Source organism: Microcaecilia unicolor, unplaced genomic scaffold (assembly GCF_901765095.1).
Source record: "Microcaecilia unicolor unplaced genomic scaffold, aMicUni1.1, whole genome shotgun sequence".
Taxonomy (NCBI): Eukaryota; Metazoa; Chordata; class Amphibia; order Gymnophiona; family Siphonopidae; genus Microcaecilia; species Microcaecilia unicolor.
Genome location: NW_021963142.1, coordinates 60,675 through 79,630, shown reverse-complemented (window position 1 = coordinate 79,630; position 18,956 = coordinate 60,675). Strand labels below are relative to the sequence as shown.

General features: G+C 46.8%; 1 long non-coding RNA gene across 1 annotated transcript in view; it reads left to right on the top strand.

Moving 5' to 3' along the window:
* Positions 1-1,913: 1,913 nt before the first annotated feature.
* The window catches only part of LOC115459001, a 54,947-nt gene continuing 37,904 nt past the window's right edge, over positions 1,914-18,956 (top strand). Inside the window, exons 1-2 of the long non-coding RNA XR_003940185.1 lie at positions 1,914-2,153; positions 12,195-12,285. This is a non-coding gene — a long non-coding RNA (uncharacterized LOC115459001). The remainder of the gene's footprint in view (positions 2,154-12,194; positions 12,286-18,956) is intronic.

The window sequence follows — 18,956 nt, the reverse complement described above, 5'->3', positions numbered from 1 at the left end:
GTGGCAGAGCTGATTGTGGGAGGCGGGGCTAGTGCTGGGCAGACTTCTACAATCTGTGCCCTGAAAATGACAGATACAAATCAAGGTCAGGTATACACATAAAGAAGCACATATGAGTTTATCTTGTTGGGCAAACTGGATGGACCGTGCGGGTCTTTCTCTACCATCATCTACTATGTTACAATGTAAGTAAGCAGATATTAGGGGGGGGGGGGAGGAAGTATGATATAAGAGGCAGGAGAATGAATACCATGGATGCAGGCGGGAAGGGGCGCACCGCTGAAGATTCACCCAGGGCAGGGGTTTTCTTCTCAGGTCGAGGACACACAGGTTTCAGAATATCCAAAATAAATATGCATGAGATAATTTCTATCTCATGCATATTTATTTTGGGTATCCTGAAAGCCAGAATAGCTAGGTGTGTCCCGAACACTGGGCTGACAACCTCTGAACTAGGTTGTCAGTAACCCTGGGCAGGCCCTGCCCATCCAAACTTCCTATTATGGGATGAGCTGCTTTTCAGAGACGGATATGATTAGAACGCTATTGCAGGTTAGGATCTAGTGAGGGCCTCTTGCTGTACTATAATTATACAAAACAATATTAAACACCAGTAACTTCAGCGTGCGCAGCTCTGACTGTAGAATACATGTCAGGGGCCAAAAGTACCAGGATCCTTGTTTATTTCGCGCAGGAGGGCGAAAAAGACCAGGATCTCGGTGTATTTGGGTTCAGATGGACAGCATACCTCTAGATCCTGGTGTATTTTTGATTGGAAAGCCTGCATACTGCAGGATCCTGGTGTATTTTGCAATGTCAGGGGCCAAAAGCACCAGGATCTTTGTTTATTTTGCGCAGGAGGGCGAAAAAGACCAGGATCTCCGTGTATTTGGGTTCAGATGGACAGCATACCTCTATATCCTGGTGTATTTTTGATCTCCAAGGCCGCACAATAAAATGTAAATCTACTTTTTGCTATTGTTTTTGAGAAACTGGCTGCTGTTGGGGGACAGGCTTCAACTTTATAATCATACTGTCTCCTGTGGACCAGATAAACTTATCCCATGTCCTCTCATGTAACCTCAAGGAGATAAGAGTTTTTAGTTTTGGCACAGTATAAGACATCACAATAACAAAATATAAGAAAACCACTGGACTGCATTTGGGGCCATTAGCTCATTTAGTTATGTTTAAATGAAAGAGATCTGCATGAAACAAAATATTTATTTTTATTTGGAGTTATAAAACACCACTTGCCCCTGAAACATGTTCCAAAACAGAATAATCCATTTGTGTATCTATTAGACAAACGTGTACAAAACAGAAGAAAATGTGATTTCATGTGCCTCAATAAACCGTTCAGGAAAAAGAATATTCTCACTGAAATCTGCCATCTGTATGGTATAGAACACTGAATAAAAATGAGCAGAAACTACAGAATGTATAATTGATTTTTCTACTAGGTACAAGAATTGTTGAAGTTGTTTTTAAAAGCGGATACAGCGGGATCCTCGGGATCTTCCAGGATTCCATCGCCAACATTTTAGAGAGAGGGAAGGAAGAAGAAGAAGCGCCCGTCCTAATTTTTTACAAACAGCGAGAGAGAGAATTTTTTACAAACAGCGAGAGACAGAGGGAAGGAAAGGAAAGTGATGTGATCGCTGCGTGCAATAACAAGCAGGCGGCCGAAGAAGCCTGAAGCGCTAAAGGAAACAAAGAACCACTCTTAAGGTAGTACTACTTAGATCCGGAGGATCCCGCAGATCTGGGTTTTACACCGTCCCCGTAGTTGCTGCACACACAGCACCACCGTGTTAAAAGCCACGCCCCTTGTACGCGCTGGGCTTGATCAAGGAGGTTTGATTGAGATGGGCTCGGTGGAGGGAGAACCGGCAGATCCGGGTCACGTGCATCAGAATGACGTGTCACTGTCGGCACTGTAGAATCAAAACATTCAAGGAGAGTGAAAGGAAGCTGGAGTCTGGGGTCGTATAACGCCAGCCTGTGCCGCACCTCACTCCACTGCTGGTGCGGTGAGTCCGCACTGCGCCTCCACACACACAGCTGCAGTCCTACCGAGGCTGCTTCGCGCAGCTCCGTAGGGGGCCTCCTTGGCTCTGGCTGTTGGTGAAAAAGTTGCATTAAAAAAACTGGTAAGTTGTGCGGAGGTTACAGAGCGCGAAGTGGCTTTGGGACGTGCGAGAGAGCTGAGTGGCATCCTCCTGCTTTGCTTTGCCTTCTTGGCCTGTTGAAATTTATCAGCACAGGGTAAATATGTTTGGAGTAGTAATGTGCTGACAGGCTCTTTATTATAAGGGGGTTCTTCAGCTCGATCTCACCTGTGCTGCTTCTGAGGTGGCAGTCTGGCAGAATACTTTATACCAGGAGCTCCCAACCTTTTACGCGGTGTGAACAGCTTGGCCTCAAAAAAGTTCAGGGAACTGTCATTCATCCCCGTTGCTCGCTCTCTCTTTCTCTTCTCTCTTGTGAGCACAGTCCGAGGCGAGAATCCCAGTTCTCTCAGCTGACTCCCAATCAGGGATGCCCTTTTTAGAGGGCAGCTTTCAAAGCTATATTTCCACAGGTGTTTTACCTGTGAAAATGGGATATTTGAAAATTGCCCATCTTGTGTGTAGGTTAAACTAGTTGCTTATTTTTACCTGTATTTTTAACAGAGGCGTTCTTGGAGGTGAGTTTGGAACATGCTTTTTGTAGTTTCAGAAGTACACATGTTTAGATTAGAAAAAAATACAGAAGAAGCAGGTGGAAATGTCCAGAGTTGTTTTTCGTTAGGCACTTTTTCAAAGTGAAAATACTGTTTACTTTCATTGTGAAAACAGGTGCAAAGTCCATGGGTACAGAGGTTTTAACCTTTTGGCTACCTGTAGTCTTTTGGACAACTGGCTGTTGCCTCTAACTGGCAGGAGACCAGAGGGTATCCCTCTTATCACATTGGCCAGCCTGAAATAAGCATAAGACACTTGAGGAATAACAATTCAAGTGTCGACAGGTGAACTTCCAGTAGTAGGGTAATGTGTACAGGTATTGCCTGTTCTGCCTATTGGGAAATCTGCCACTACACAAGTAAAATGTACTCTTGCATTTTGCAGCTATGCGGACAACATGAAAATTGCCCTTTATATCTTGTAGTACAAAGAACGATTTCTAGCCAGGAACCATAGCCACAGAGGCCACAGAGCCATGAAGGTCTGGACATCTTTAAAAACACTTTTAGACCACCTTTCCTTTCTCAAAAAAGGTTGTCTCGAAGGAAAACTCAAGCACTTGGGGCCTGATTTTTTTTATCAGGATACCTGTGTGAGAAGTCCAGAAATGTGCTTGTTCCAAGCCTATTAAGGCTCCCATAACTATCCCCAATAGGGGGCAAATGCTGACACACACATTTATACCAGCTTTGAAGCTGGTGTAGATGCATGAATGTACTCAGCATGTGAACCCACATATCTTGTAAGATATGCATGCATATCACAGCTTCACCCTGGGAACACCTATGCACAATCTGGAACCACAGTGTGGACTGTGGAAGACATGCTTATTCATACCAATATACAAGGATCTCTTACCAAGACAGAGGCGATTAAGGAGACACTTTTGAGATTTCTCCAGTTGTTATAACTCCTGATGCAGCAGTTTCTGCCAAAACACAGATCTATGTCAAGTCTATTCATATTGGCAAGCCTCTTGGTACAGTGTTATGTTGTTTACATTGGTCTGAATTGATTTTTTTATATAATAAAATACATTTTTTCCCAAACTCTGGAAGTACCTCCTTTTGTGTTGGAAAGATCAGGAACGTGCTATAGATGTAATCTACTTAAATTTCAGGAAAGCTTTTGACACGGTTCCCCACAGGAGGCTGTTGAATAAACTTGACAGGCTGAAGATAGGACCCGACGTGGTGAAATGGATTAGGAACTGGTTTACGGACAGACACCAGAGGGTGGTGGTTAATGGAATTCACTCGGATGAGGGAAATGTGAGTAGTGGAGTGCCTCAGGGATCGGTGCTGGGGCCGATTCTGTTCAGTATATTTGTGAGTGACATTGCCGAAGGGTTAGAAGGTAAAATTTGCCTTTTTGCGGATGACACCAAGATTTGTAACAGAGTGGACACCCTGGAGGGAGTGGAAAACATGAAAAAAGATCTGAAGAAGCTAGAATGGTCTAAGGTTTGGCAATTAAAATTCAATGCGAAGAAATTCAAAGTGATGCACTTAGGGAGTAGAAATCCATGGGAGACATATGTGTTAGGCGGTGAGAGTCTGATATGTACAGACAAGGAGAGGGATCTTGGGGTGATAGTATCTGAGGATCTGAAGGTGACAAAACAGTGTGACAAGACAGTGGCCATAGCAAGAGGGTTGTTAGCCTGTATAGACAGAGATGTGACCAGCAGAAGAAAGGAGATGTTGATGCCCCTGTACAAGTTGTTGGTGAGGCTTCACCTAGAGTATTGTGTTCAGTTTCGGAGGCCGTATCTTGCTAAGGATGAAAAAAAATTGAAGCGGTGCAAAGAAAAGCTACAAAAATGGTATGGGATTTGCGTTACAAAACGTATGAGGAGAGACTTGCTGACCTGAACATGTATACCCTGGAGGAAAGGAGAAACAGGGGTGATATGTTACAGACGTTCAAATATTTGAAAGGTATTAATCCGTAAACAAACCTGTTCCGGAGACGGGAAGGCGGTAGAACTAGAGGACATGAAATGAGGTTGAAGGGGGGCAGACTCAAGAAAAATGTCAGGAAGTATTTTTTCACGGAGAGAGTGGTGGATACTTGGAATGCCCTCCTGCAGGAGGTGGTGGAGATGAAAATGGTAACGGAATTTTAAAATGTGTGGGATAAACAGAAAGGAATTCTGTTCAGAAGGAATGGATCCTCAAAAGCTTAGCGGAGATTGCGTGGCAGCGCCAGTGGTTGGGAGGTGGGGCTAGTACTGGGCAGACCTCTACGGTCTGTGCCCTGAAAATGGTGGATACACATCAAAGTCAGGTATACATATAAAGTAGCACATATGAGTTTATCTTGTTGGGCAGACTGGATGGACCGTACAGGTCTTTTTCTGCCGTCACCTACTATATTACTATACAACTACTTGAGATTCATAGGGGTGCTGGAGAATAATAACCAGGAAAATGTCCTGGACGTGGTCCAGGCCCTGTGGTGTCAGCTCCTGGAGCTTACCGAATCAGCATCTGATATCAAGCTGGAAAGGGTGCACTGGGCATTGTGTGTGGCTTGGGACAGCTGACCCCGAGACATCACTCTTTGTTTTGTGCAGCATACCGACAAGGAGTTGATTATGCAGAAGGCATGGGCTCTCCCCTCGCACCATTTCCAGAATGCCTTGGTGTCTGCTTATCAAGACTTTTCTGCATTTATACTGGCTAATAGACGAGAATTCAAACTGGAATAACTATGAAAAGAGCAGATTCAATACCACTGGCTTTTTTCAGTAGCTCTCAGCATCCTACTCTAGCGGCGCTGTGTAGAGCAAAATAGCTAGAAGATGCTTGGAAGTTACTGAGAGAAGCTTGTCTACCTTCTGAAACATCCTCCGGGCCCAGAGGCTAAGCACTGGACTCGAACACCCAGTAAAAGGAAGAGGCTTCAGCGACATTCAGATCATGACCAAATCTGAAGGCTTCTGGATGAAACATTGTTTTTCAGAACCAGATCTCTGTGTTGGGCATTGTTTTGATTGTGGCTTGTTGTCCCTGTATTATTTTATCATCTCTACTGTATTAGAGGTGTTTGACACGTACTCATGATTGCAGGGTTTGGCTCTCCTCCCCCATTTTTCTGTTCCTTTTGAGTTGCTATGTAAAATGTTAAAAAGGTTTAGAGGATTACACTTTTGCATTGTGGAGAACATATTTTGACTCTATTTGGAATGTATTTGTACTGTCTTTGGGTTTTAATTGTTTTTGTTGTTTTCCTTTGTTATGCTTAATAAAGTTCTCTTGTTGAATCAAAAGAAATCTAGTGAAGATTGCAAAAAAATGTGTAATGGAAAATAAAACAAAAATAAAGACACAAATCAGCAGGCAGTATATACAAAGCTACTCCTTGAACAATCAGGACTAGTCAGCCATACATGGATGATATCATCTGATGGCAGCAGGATGGATTCCCTCTCCTAGAGCTCAGAAAGACCTTTTAAAAGGGGTCCTTTTGAGCATGTGCCAGCTGTCCCCACATCCTCCCTTGGTCTGTTCTGTCTTCTTGGAAATGTGGATGGATTTTCCTGCTCTCCTTTATTTCTTTAATTTTTCCCTTCCTCTTTCAACTATAATCTTCTTTTAATTATTATTTTCTCCTTGAAAATTCGCTGTAGTGGACCAAGGAGACCTTCCCCTTTCCTTCACTGTGGTTTCCCCTGGAGAGGGTGTGGACTTCCCTCCCTGACCTGGCCAGTGACTGGAACTACTAACCTTAGAGGTGTTGCATTTCTCCAATCCAAGATGCATGTGCCCCTCGGCATGCCCTTGGCCCGATATGATGATCTTGGCATGCAGGGGCAGACTTGGTCCTAGACTTTTTTTTTTTTTGTTACATTTGTACCCTGCGCTTTCCCACTCATGGCAGGCTCAATGCGGCTTAGATGGGGCAATGGAGGGTTAAGTGACTTGCCCAGAGTCACAAGGAGCTGCCTGTGCCTGAAGTGGGAATTGAACTGAGTTCCTCAGTTCCCCAGGACCAAAGTCCACCACCCTAACCACTAGGCCACTTCTCTGGTGTTGAGATCAGACAAGTGACCAAGCTGCGAATCAGATGCAGGGAAAGACTCTCACCTTGACAGACCTACCATCCAAGGCCCAAGAAGCAACACAGGCCTTCCTCTTAGAGGGCTTCATCATGAGAGTGCCTGCGAGACTCTTCATAACAGCACAGGATCCATATCATGTGTGCAACTTGCTCCCAGATGGGCCTCGGATGCAGGACTCTACAGGCTATCAGTGCAAAGGCTCAGTTTCTCTCTCCCACTAGTACCATGGGTGGTGCAAGGCTCACGGCGCCATTCTTTCTCCAGCTGCAGATTCAGTCTTCTTCCCTGTGCTTTGCTTCCAGCACTAATGACACTACGGTGTCTTGGTCATCAGTGTGGATCCTGGGACACCTGTTTGTCATTGGAAGCTTGTTCCAGCGTTACACTATCTCTACAGTTTGACACCACGGACCTTGAGGCAGAGATCGAAACTTGGGCCTGAAGTCGGGCTGTGGGAGGTGTTATTTTTCGACTACAAAATTTTTGAGATAAGTGTACTTTTTGAACCGCTTAGTACTATTACACGGTTATTGTGAGCACAGAAGCTTTTTGTAAGCGCAGAAGCTCTATTTCTTTATTTATCAGGAGATTTTTTGCCCGTGATGATTCAGCGGATCTACCTTATGTTGTAATATTCAACGACGGAGCTCTCCCTGCACATTTGAGGCTTTTTCCTTCAATTTAAAAAGTTTTTGGTCACAATCATACTATTGTGGATATCATTGTTGTTGGATTCCATATCATAGGAGCCATAACAGAGAAGATCCTGGCCTTTATTATGTATTTCAATACCACCTTTACTGGAACAGTAACCAGAAAAGTTCTCTGACTTGATAAGGTTTTGTAGGGGTGGGGAGCATGCAGCTTGTTTTGAAGGTAGCTGGGACCTTTGCACCAGAGATACGAAGAATTAAAACTTAAACACAGGCAACAATAAAGATCTAATGTAAGCAACAGAATAATGAAGAGATGACAACTTGTTTTTCAGTTATTGCACTACTGGATGTTCAGCCAAGTTCTAAACCAACTGATGGGGAAGGCCTACAAATAAACCATTACAACAGTGCTAATTTACCATCTTAACTGAAAATCTTTTAGGTAGAGTGTAGAATTTGTTCACTACTGTATAGGGCCCGTGTTATGTGTGGTATGGGGAGGGGAAGCAACCAGGGCAACTGCCCTGGGCCTCACAGCTACAAGGGGCCCTCCTAAGCTTGTGAGCATCCGGGGTGGTGCAAGATGTTGCTTGTTCTCTGCCAACTCCATCTTAGATGCCCACGTTCAGACTATAATTCTCATCAGTTTAGCTCTGTCTCTCGCCAGCCCCTCTTCCTTTTCCCCTGCCCCCCCCCCCCCCCCGGCAGTCCTTTAAACTTCAAGTCACTCAAAGAGGAGTGAAGTAAACATAGCCACAAATCCCACTTCACCAAATTTGTGTTCAGTATTTTGAATAGGCAAAAAAACTAGGCAAAGTCTCAGAAAAATACAGGTATATATTTTTGAATAACCTGTTTACTTCAATCACTGGCTTAAAAAAAAAAACCTTCCCTGTTTTGTTTATGTGAATATGTCCAAATATCCTAAAGAACTTACTATAACGTCCAGCTACTTAGCTTAAATGGACGCATAGCTCTCCCCAACATTGGCCTCCATTTCACAGTGCCAAACTGCTGCTTTAGGGGGTAGTAAATCTTCCTCCAATTATGCTTCCTCTCTCATCGCAGCCTTACTGAGCACTACCCCCTGAAGCAGCAGTTTGGCACTGTGAAACAGTGGCCAACGTTGGGGAGACCTATGTGTTAATTTAAGCTAAGTAGCTAGATTTTATAATAAGTTCTTTAGGATAATTGGACATCTATATAAATAATTCTCACCTGGAACATTCTGAAGCTCACTCTGTGGGAGGGAAACACTGAAGGCTAGGCTGTCAGCAACACTCACTCTCACTCATGCACCACTCACTGTCACTCAGACCCGCTCTCAGCCACGCCCCTTCCGGACATAATGTGCAACCCCAACGTTCTAAATGAAGCCTCAACCGGAAGTGTGAGGCGCCCGAAATATCCGTTTTGGCCCATTACTGTGTGCCCCGCCCTCGCGTCACAACGTGATGATGAAAGAGGGCGGAGATCTCCCTGAGGTGCGTGAAATGCGGCCACACCATCACCAACGAGGCGGACATCAAGGTGGAGCTAAGCGATGGGGCCGGGGAACACGGCTCCGATATCGTCCAACGCACGAAAATGCCCAATGACTCACTGCGAGTGGCCATCAAGGTGGAGCTAGGCGCTGGGGCCGGCCAGCACGGCTCTGATACCATCGAACGTGCGAAAATCGCTCCGAGTCCCCATCAAGGTGCAGGTAGGTGCTGGGGGCGGGAACCAGGCCTCCCATACCGGCGAATGCGAGAAAATGGCCAAGGACTCGCTGCGGGTGACCATCAATGTGCAGGTAGGCGCTGGAGCCGGAAAATGGCCAACAACTCGCGAGTACCCATCAAGGTGCACGTAGGCACTGGGGCTGGAAAATGGCCAACGACTCGCTGCGAGTGCCATCAAGGTGCACGTAAGCGCTGGGGGCGGGGACCAGACCTCCCATACCGGCGAACGACACTTCAAACAAACACTACAGGAAACCCTTGCTAGTGCCCGTTTCATTGCTTTCTGAAACGGGCATTTTTTTTTACTAGTATTCACATAAATAAAACAAAGAAGGTTTTTTAAGCCAAACAGGCTATTAAAAAATATATGTCTGCATAGGGATACAGAGGGAAGATGAACTATGGATATAGGGAGGAAGAGAATAAATTCCAAATGGACACTGGGGTTCTGGAAAGAGAGCTGAGTAAAAAAAATATGTTTGGTAAATCATCCCAGCTCACTGTAGCCAGCACTAGGTAGAATGAGTTGGCTGTACCTGAGTAGTTTGAAGGTGGATTGTTGTAGCCCTTTTAGCTTCTGGTTCAAAACACTGAATTTGGTATGTTGTGATTTGTGTAAGTGCTGCTAATTTTTGCAGCCTTGTGGAGATTTTCTTGATCCTACTCTGCGTAAAGCCATTTGTGAAATGGAATCTATAATTTATTATTGCTGTGATGGTGAGTTATTTAGAAACATAAAAATATGATAGTAGATAAGGGCCAAATGGCCCATCCAATCACTAACTCCTCCTGTTCCTAAGAGATTCCATGTGACTGTCCCATGCTTTCTGAAATTCTGTCACAGTCCTCGACTACATGACCTTCACTGGGAGGCCATTCCATGCATCCCCCACTCTTTCTGTGAAAGAGTATTTTCTTAGATTTCTCCTAAATCTATTTCCTCATAACTTCATATTATACCTTCTTATTCCATAGTTTTCCTTCATTTGAAAAAGGCTCACCGTAAATGCCACAGAGGTATTTAAACATCTCTATCATATCCCCTCTCTCCCGTCTTTCTTCCAGGGGATACATGTTGAGGCTCATGAGCCTGTCCCTATATGTTTTACGACAGAGACTGCTTACCAGTTTTGTAGCCGCTGTCTGGACCAATTTCATCCTGTTTATATCTTTCTGTAGGTGCGGTCTCCAGAATTGCACACAGTACTCTAAATGGGGCCTTACCAGAGACGTACAAGGGGAACTGTCACCTCTTTTTTTTCCTGCTGGTCATCCCTCTCCATTTGCACCTTATGAAAATGTTTTTTGATGTCCAGACTGTTTGGCTATTTGGGGGCTACTTTTGGTTTGAGTTGGGCTAGAAAAAATTTCTAATTAAACTAACCTCATACTTTATTACACTCGTTTTTAAAAATAATTTTAAGACAAAAACCACAAGGAGGAAAAAGCCTCAGTGAACCCAGACCTTCTTGAAACTCTCATAGGTCTTAAATGGGTTTAGATTTGATCATTTGCTCAAAATCCTCCTATGCAATCTTTATTTAAATTTACTCAAAAACTCCTTGTGGTTTTCCTGTTAAAATTATTTAAAAAAACTGAGTGTAAAAAAGTGTGAGGTTAGTTTAAAGTATTAGTGCATTGCAGGGGCTATCTGAGGTTCGGCGGTAGGGGGGGCAGGGGCTAGAGTGAGGGGGCACATTATAGCCCCTCCCCCTACCGCAGTTAACCCTCCCTCCCCCGCCTACCGCCGTCACCTACCCCTGAGGTCCGCTTCCTCCTGCCGGCTTTTTAAAATATTGTTTCAGCTGGCGGGGGACCCCAACCCCCCGCCAGCCCAGTCGCGGTCTTCTTTAACTTCTTCATCCTCGTCGTGCTGAAAGTTGCATGCATCCTTAGTTCCAGTTGGACGGAGTCTGATGTCGCAGCACGTTGTAACGTTAACGTACTGCGACGTCAGACTCCATCCAACTGGAACTAAGGATGCATGCAGCTTTCAGCATGACGAGGATGAAGAAGTTAAAGAAGACCGCGGCTGGGCTGGCGGGGGGTTGGGGTCCCCCGTCAGCTGATGCAATATTTTAAAAAGCCGGCAGGAGGAAGTGGACCTCGGGGGTAGGTGACGGCGGTAGGGGGGTCCGGGGCGAAATCTGCGGGGGCCCAGGCCCCTGTGGCCCCACGCAGATACGCCCCTGGTGCATTGTACTCCACTACATTCCCAGTGTGTGATTACTAGAAAAGTTTTCACCATCTGGCAGCCCCCCCACCTCCCCTTTCCCCTGCCTGGCTGACATGTCTCTGTCCCTCCCCTTTCTCCAGGTGTGGCCTTGTGAACTTGCTGTGAGGCAGCCACAGCAATGAAAACAGGCTGCCCCCAGAACTTTCACTCTGCCACATCCTGCCTCCTCTAATGCAACTTCCTCATTGCTGCTGCTTCTGCTGGCACCCCATGGCAATTTTGGAGGACCACAGTGGGGAGGGAGAGATGCCAGACCCACAGGGTGGGGAAAGGGAAGGGAGAAGGAGAGTGAGTAGACTGTGTGTGTGTGGGGGGGGGGGGGGGGAGGGGATCAGGGCCCCTCCTTAATTTCTGCTCTGGCCGCTCAATGTCTAACACCCTTCCTGCTACTGTAAAACCATTGTTAACTGAGACTAGGTTCTATTTTATGAAAAGTGACTAAGGTGCATTTCATTTTCACAGGATGGGGGTGGGAGCCTTTATTTAGGGGAAGGTTTGTATCTTGCAGACTTCTCACTTCCTACTTCATATATTTAGACTTTCCAAATTACTGAAGCTTATCGGATATTTGCATAGCAGACATCTGTGCAGAATGTGCAATATGAGGCTGCCAGGTAGTGAAAGAGTACTATTTTAAATCATCTGCGTTCACAACAAAGTCAGGCTCATTACAGCCGCGCTTTGTCAGATCTTCAAGACATACCATCTGAGTCCTTACTGATGTCTGAGCTCCTTGGATGCAAAAATATTTTTTTTAATAGAAAATTATACACATTTTTTACATAGGCCTGTATTCCTGTCCAGCCACTGAACCTTTTCCAGGGTGCTGTCAGAAAGCTGTTGAGAGAGAGAAAGCTGCCTTGGGTGCTCTAGGAGGGTAAGTTTGTTTTTTGTTTTTGTTTTGTTTTCCTCTCTTTTTTTTTTTTTTTCGTACAACTATATCCTTTTTATTTTATTCTTTCCAATCCGGCAGAATTCTGGAATTGAATTATAGAGGGTTGAAAATTTAACAAAATGGAGCCAGTTTGGTATTGAGGAAAATATAATGAAAAGACATATCAAGTTCAAAAATGGGCCAGATGGGATCAGGGATCCAGAGAAACAAACAAACAAAAAAATGACCCAGTGTATTTCTGTGGGAGAAGCAATTCCAGCCTCTGCAGCATACAGATTTTTATTTATTTATTTGCTGCATTTGTACCCCACATTTTCCCACCTATTTGCAGGTTCAATGTGGCTTACATTATGTTGCAAAAGGTATAATCATAAACAGAGTAAGAGGTATGGTCTAATTTAACATATTACTGTGTAAGAAATTAGGTAGATGGGTCAGTAGAATTATTTACATAACACAAAATAAAACAGGTAAGACATAAATGAATTGGGTGCTCAGGTGATCTGCAATCCAAGCACTTGTTAAGGCCAATTATTGATCATTACCACCATTTTAGCCAATTAATTTAGGGGTGGATCTACGATCCGCACCCAAAATTGTGTGTCAAACCTTCACAGCCTATACAAAATTTGGGGGTATGTGCACATAGTGCACCCTCTTTGTACATAGTCCCCTGAGTTCTATAAAGTTGTGCACCCAAATTACCGACTAGCGCACAAATTTGAGCATGATGATTTACTCTAAAATAACAGTTAAGAATTGTACCTGTTGAACTGCCTCCCTCTCGCATCTGCTCTCCTGGTCCTATACACACAGAGCCAACACACCCATTCATAGATATGCACACATGAATATATACAAACACAGACATAGGCAAGCAGAGGAACACACACACAGGGTTGGGATATAATTCTATAAGACATGCTCTACATACTTTTCCCATCATTAATCCCCTCCCTACTATTGTCTCTTCCCTATTCCTGCTGACATGGTTCTTATGGACTGCTGCTCAGAAATCCGGCGCTATCTGGAACAGTGCCCAACCAATACTACAGGAATAGTGTAAAAAAATAGGTCCCCAATACTGAACAGTAAAAAGATTTCTCCGAGGACAGCAGTCTGCTTGTTCTCACATGTGGGTTGGCGTCCATGGCAGCCCAGGAATGGAGTATTTTTCCCAGTAAAAATCACAAAGCTTTGTGACAGCTTCCGGAGCGTGAGGGACTCGCACCGCGCATGCGCAGCCATCTTCCCGCCCGCGCGTGTCCGTTCCCACCTCAGTTTTTCTTTTTCCACGGAGGAGAGTGGCTGCGTGTCGGTCTTTCTCCCTCAGGCCCAGAGAAAGACTTTGGCGTCTTCGCACTGATTATTCGCGCTTTAATTTTGTTTTAGGTTGCCTCTTTTGTCTTTTTCTTTTTTTCCTTTAAAAAAACAAAAAACCTTATTTTCTTATTTTTTGTCCCTTCTTAAGTTTTCTTTCGCTTTCGTCGCGGCCTTCTTAGGCCGCACGTACGCGGGTCTCATTTTTGTGCCCTCTGTTGGCACAGTCGAGCCTTTTGATTTCGCTGCCGCGATTTTTCCGCTCATGTCATCAAAGTCTCCCGGCGGCTTAAAAAAGTGTGCTCGGTGCCAGCGGTCGATTTTCGGGTACTGACCCGCATGCGTGGTGCATCCAGTGCCTTGGGCCCAACCATTGCCCAGACGCTTGTAAATTGTGTCTGAGCTTGAAAAAGCGGACACAAGCGTCAAGAAGAGCTCTTTGGGACCGTCTTTTCGGAGCTCCGACTGATTCCTTGGCGTCGACATCGGTACCGCGGTCGGTGTCGTCGATATTGGCACCGGGGATGGCATCGACATCGGGAGCGCAGGTAATGGCTGTCCGGACATCACCACTAGCTGGGAGTAGCGAGCTGTTGAGTGGGTCTCCACTTGTCTCGAAGGCTCCTACTGTGCAGGCCCACCGGGACCAACCGTTGTCGGACCCGACCCCGAGGAGGCATGTGGATTCCACATCCTCCTTGTCTGTACCGAGGAGTACCAGAGACGTGCTTCGAGCGAAGGCGAAGAAGCATCATCATCGGTCTCTGAGGCACGGTACCGGGAGCTCTGGGGCGTCGAGGGATTCGGCACCTAAGAATCGTCAACGCCAGGAGGAGCGCTTTCCCTCCATACAAGAGGGGTCGGTGCGTCGATCTTCTGACAGCCCAGTACCGCCTCCCAGGCCTCCACAGATTCTGATGCCAACTTCTGCACCGACCCCACAGCCTTCCTCAACAGAGACTTTAGACGAGCGCATCCAAGCCATTCTGCCAGGCCTTCTAGAGGGGTTGCTGCGTCAGTCTGCCTCAGTTCCTGGGGTGCTTGTGCCCTCGGCACCGTCGATGGAAACGGCAGTTGGCTTTGTGTCTGTGGTGTGGTCCCCGACACCGGTACTACTTGCAGCATCGGCCTCGGCTGCCACCCAGGTCGACTCCCTGTCAACGTCGCTGGAGGGAGCTTCATTGCCGCCGACACGGGAGTCGACTTTTCGGCATCGCCATCGAGGACAGGGTTCCTCGGTGTAACACTAGGGGGCGCTGTGCTTATGACAACACAAAAGCCACCAGACACAATATGCGGTATATCGCTTTTATTGGTGATACATATGTGAACACATACACCAAGATACTTACAGCACCCGCAATTCAGTCAGCATCTGGGAAGACCACCAGGGAAGCACTGGCTCTCCTCAGAGATTGCAGGGAAATACCCTTCACTGAACAAGGCGTCCCTATGTTCAGGCAAGCTTCTAAAGAAAGTCCCGTGCTCCCCCCTCTTTTATAGTGTGAAACAAACACCTGTGCGTGTGAAGATGAGCTAGCTCATAACTCCCCCAGACCTGCATAGGCTGAAGGTGCCTTTCCCAGACTTGCACAAGCTGGCATCCCTTAAACAACCAGCCTGTTTCCCATAACAGAGAATAACTCCCCCAGACCTGCACAGACTGAAGGTGCCTTTCCCATACGTGCTGGCATCCCTTAAACAACTAGCCTGTTTCCCATAATAGAGAATATCAACACATAATTACAGCCAAAACATTCCACTCATTCCATCCCCAGCTGACCCTCAATCCCATGTATTAAACTCGGCGTCAAAATGGGCCTGGTTTCGGACTGCAGTTAGAGAACTCTTGTCCGATACCGAGGAGGATGCCTCGTGGGATGAAGAGGAAGATCCCAGGTATTTCTCTTCCAAGGAAAGATATAGTGGAATTGGAAAAGGTGCAGCGAAGGGCGACTAAAATGATAGCAGGGATGGGACGACTTCCCTATGAAGAAAGACTAAGGAGGCTAGGGCTTTTCAGCTTGGAGAAGACACGGCTGAGGGGAGACATGATAGAGGTATATAAAATAATGAGTGGAGTGGAACAGGTGGATGTGAAGCGTCTGTTCACGCTTTCCAAAAATACTAGGACTAGGGGGCATGCGATGAAATTACAGTGTAGTAAATTTAAAACAAATCGGAGAAAATCTTTCTTCACCCAACGCATAATTAAACTCTGGAATTTGTTGCCGGAGAATGTGGTGAAGGCGGTTAGCTTGGCAGAGTTTAAAAAAGGGTTAGACGGTTTCCTAAAGGACAAGTCCATAAACCGCTACTAAATGGACTTGGGAAAAATCCACAACTCCGGGAATAACATGTATACAATGTTTGTAAGTTTGGGAAGCTTGCCAGGTGTCCTTGGCCTGGATTGGCCACTGTCGTAGACAGGATGCTGGGCTCGATGGACCCTTGGTCTTTTCCCAGTATGGCATTACTTATGTACTTATGAGGAGTCTTGTGGTCTTCTGATCCTACTCCTTCACCAGAAAGAAAGCTTCTTCCCCGGAGAGCCTTTCTTTCTCTTCATTTGTCTGGGAAATGTCTGTGGCTATTCCCTTCCCTTTGGTATCTGAGGATGAGCCCAGGACTGAGATGCTCGAGGTCCTTGACTATCCTTTGCCACCTAAGGAGTTGTCCACTGTCCCTTTGCATAATTAGGGTTACCATTTTGTGTCCTCTGAAAAAGAGGACACATGTCACGCCCCCTACCCCGCCCTGCCTCATGCCCCGCCCCCTTCAGGTCCGGGCCCCGCCCCTATTCCCCCCCCCCCCCGTCACATAGTCCCCTCCCCCCATCACATACCCCCCCCCTCACTTACTGTCTAGCCCTGGTGGTCTAGTAGCGTCTTCTCTTCGGGGCAGGAAAGAGCCCCCTCTTTCCTGCCCGGAGCGCTGCCTGCCCTTGCCTGCTGCATCCTCCTCGGTATGGCTGGGGATTCAAAATGGCCACCGAGAGTTGAAGCGGCCTCGCGAGAGTTCAACTCTCGGCGGCCATTTTGAATCCCCAGCCAGACCGAGAAGGATGATAGACAGGGGAGGCAGCGCTCCGGGCAGGAAAGAGGGGGCTCTTTCCTGCCCCGAAGACGTCACTAGACCACCAGGGAACATGGTAAGGAAGGGGAGGGGAGGGGACGGGAGACCACGCGCCGATCGCCCGCCCACACGCCCACCGCACGCACGCGCCTGCCCGCACCCGCGCCCACGTTTGTCCAGAAATCCGGACAAACGTGGGCGGGGCAAAATGCGCCGGACGCCCCGGACATGCCCTCAAAAAGAGGACATGTCCGGGGAAATCCGGACGTATGGTAACCCTATGCATAATGTCCTTAAGTAGACATTGCTTAGGAACTGGAAGAAACCACTAAGTTATCCCACCATTCCCAAAAGAGCTGAGTCCCAATATCAGATTCACGGAGAACCTGAGTTGATGAAGTCGAGTTACCTCATGACTCTATGGTTGTAGATTCCGATCTCAAGAGAGCCAGGAGTTCTAGGGATTTTGCCTCGGCGCCCCCGGGACAAGAATCTAGAACCCTGGACTCTGCGAAGAAGGCCAATCAATCCTCCATGCTCGTGTCCAAGATTCAGTCGTACCAGCTCTACACGAGCATCCACATGCGGAACAATGTAAAGCAACTGGCAGACTTGGTGGACAAGCACCCTCTGGAGCACGCCAGGTCTTTTCAGGAGGTGGTTAGGCAGCTGAAGGCGTGTCGTAAATTCCTGTCCAGGGGTGCTTACGACTCTTGATGTTGCATCCAGATCCGCTGCACAAGGTATAGTGATGCGCAGACTCTCATGGCTGCGTGCCTCTGACCTGGACAATCAGACCCAGCAGCGGCTTGCGATGTTCCTTGCCGGGGGGGGGGGGGGGGGAAATAATATTTTTGGCGAGAAAAGTCGAGCAGTTGGTCGAGCAGCTCCACCAGCGGGAAACTGCCCTCGACAAACTCTCCCACCGGGCGCCTTCAGCATCTACAGTGGTGGAAATAAGTATTTGATCCCTTGCTGATTTTGTACGTTTGCCCACTGACAAAGACATGAGCAGCCCATAATTGAAGGGTAGGTTATTGGTAACAGTGAGAGATAGCACATCACAAATTAAATCCGGAAACTCACATTGTGGAAAGTATATGAATTTATTTGCATTCTGCAGAGGGAAATAAGTATTTAATCCCTCTGGCAAACAAGACCTAATACTTGGTGGCAAAACCCTTGTTGGCAAGCACAGCGCTCAGACGTCTTCTGTAGTTGATGATGAGGTTTGCACACATGTCAGGAGGAATTTTGGTCCACTCTTCTTTGCAGATCATCTCTAAATCATTAAGAGTTCTGGGCTGTCGCTTGGCAACTCGCAGCTTCAGCTCCCTCCATAAGTTTTCAATGGGATTAAGGTCTGGTGACTGGCTAGGCCACTCCATGACCCTAATGTGCTTCTTCCTGAGCCACTCCTTTGTTGCCTTGGCTGTATGTTTTGGGTCATTGTCGTGCTGGAAGACCCAGCCACGACCCATTTTTAAGGCCCTGGCGGAGGGAAGGAGGTTGTCACTCAGAATTGTACGGTACATGGCCCCATCCATTCTCCCATTGATGCGGTGAAGTAGTCCTGTGCCCTTAGCAGAGAAACACCCCCAAAACATAACATTTCCACCTCCATGCTTGACAGTGGGGACGGTGTTCTTTGGGTCATAGGCAGCATTTCTCTTCCTCCAAACACGGCGAGTTGAGTTCATGCCAAAGAGCTCAATTTTTGTCTCATCTGACCACAGCACCTTCTCCCAATCACTCTCGGCATCATCCAGGTGTTCACTGGCAAACTTCAGACGGGCCGTCACATGTGCCTTCCGGAGCAGGGGGACCTTGCGGGCACTGCAGGATTGCAATCCGTTATGTCGTAATGTGTTACCAATGGTTTTCGTGGTGACAGTGGTCCCAGCTGCCTTGAGATCATTGACAAGTTCCCCCCTTGTAGTTGTAGGCTGATTTCTAACCTTCCTCATGATCAAGGATACCCCACGAGGTGAGATTTTGCGTGGAGCCCCAGATCTTTGTCGATTGACAGTCATTTTGTACTTCTTCCATTTTCTTACTATGGCACCAACAGTTGTCTCCTTCTCGCCCAGCGTCTTACTGATGGTTTTGTAGCCCATTCCAGCCTTGTGCAGGTGTATGATCTTGTCCCTGACATCCTTAGACAGCTCCTTGCTCTTGGCCATTTTGTAGAGGTTAGAGTCTGACTGATTCACTGAGTCTGTGGACAGGTGTCTTTCATACAGGTGACCATTGCCGAC